Genomic DNA, 1183 nt, shown 5'->3' on the forward strand with positions numbered 1-1183 from the left:
AAAAAAAAACATTTATTGAATGACAAATCAGTCACTGAGCTCTTATGGGACAGCAAAAGAATGAGAACAGCAGATAGCAGCTTTGAAGATGAGAAGCAAGAATTAAAACTTTGTACTGATTTGTGTGATAAAACAGGTGTCACTAGGGATGATAGTCTAAAGACGTAGAGGACTGTAGAAGTAGAGGACTGTGTGTAAGCAGGTGCTGACAGGGTGCCTGTGGTTATTTTAGCCTTATCCACATTGCATTGGTATTTATGCAGAAAGTGCTAGGTACTTGCCCAGATCTCTGTCTCTGTTATTGGTGGGCTAGTCCAGCTGCATGGGAGAAAGAAAGGCTGATTGCTGCAATGTAAGGACCCTTTCACACGGGCGGATCAGTAATGATCCGCTCCGTGTGTCCGCAAAAGCTCAGCGGGGATCCTCCGTAAAATCCCCGCTGAGCTGGCAGCTGACAGGGCGGTCCCCGCACACTGTGCAGGGACCGCCCTGTCTTTCCTCCACTCTCCCCTATGGGGGATCGGATGAACACGGACCATATGTCCATGTTCATCCGATCCGATCTGGCAGATAGAAGAAAAATCGGATCTTTGCGGAGGCGGACGATTACGGGTGTCAGCGGATAGTCACATAGGGACCAATGTATGTCCCGTTTTCATCCGCAACGAATGGATGAAAATGCGGACATACGGTCCGCACGTCTGAAAGGGACCTAATCCAATCCTCCAGCACATTAGCTGCCCAGAAAGACTCTGCTCATCTTCAGCTCCCTTCTCTGCTATCTGTCAACACTGGAGATGCCTGCTAACATCCCTGGGGCTGCTGAGACCTGTAGTCCCACAACACACAGCCAGCCAGAAAGGAGTGGGAGAGAGCTCCTGTCCTGCTTCCAGCAGAGCTGCTACAATTCTTTATCCTGGTCCTGGAGCCTTCCAAATGTAGGGGGATTTCTGGGACTTGCAGTCCTGAAGACACCAGCATGGACTCTACTTTAGTAGATATGTGGGGGGGGGACAGACAAAAGCCTGTAGCTAGCACTAGGGAAGTTAGAAAAAGACTGCATGCTGAACTGTTATATTGCATTGTTCAAGTGAAATGTTTGAAACTTTGTACATGCCTGGTCTGAATCCCCATGATTAGGCTGCAGGGGTGGAGTGAAATGCGTTGGGGGCATGGCTTGGCA

Source organism: Rana temporaria, chromosome 3, assembly GCF_905171775.1.
Source record: "Rana temporaria chromosome 3, aRanTem1.1, whole genome shotgun sequence".
Taxonomy (NCBI): Eukaryota; Metazoa; Chordata; class Amphibia; order Anura; family Ranidae; genus Rana; species Rana temporaria.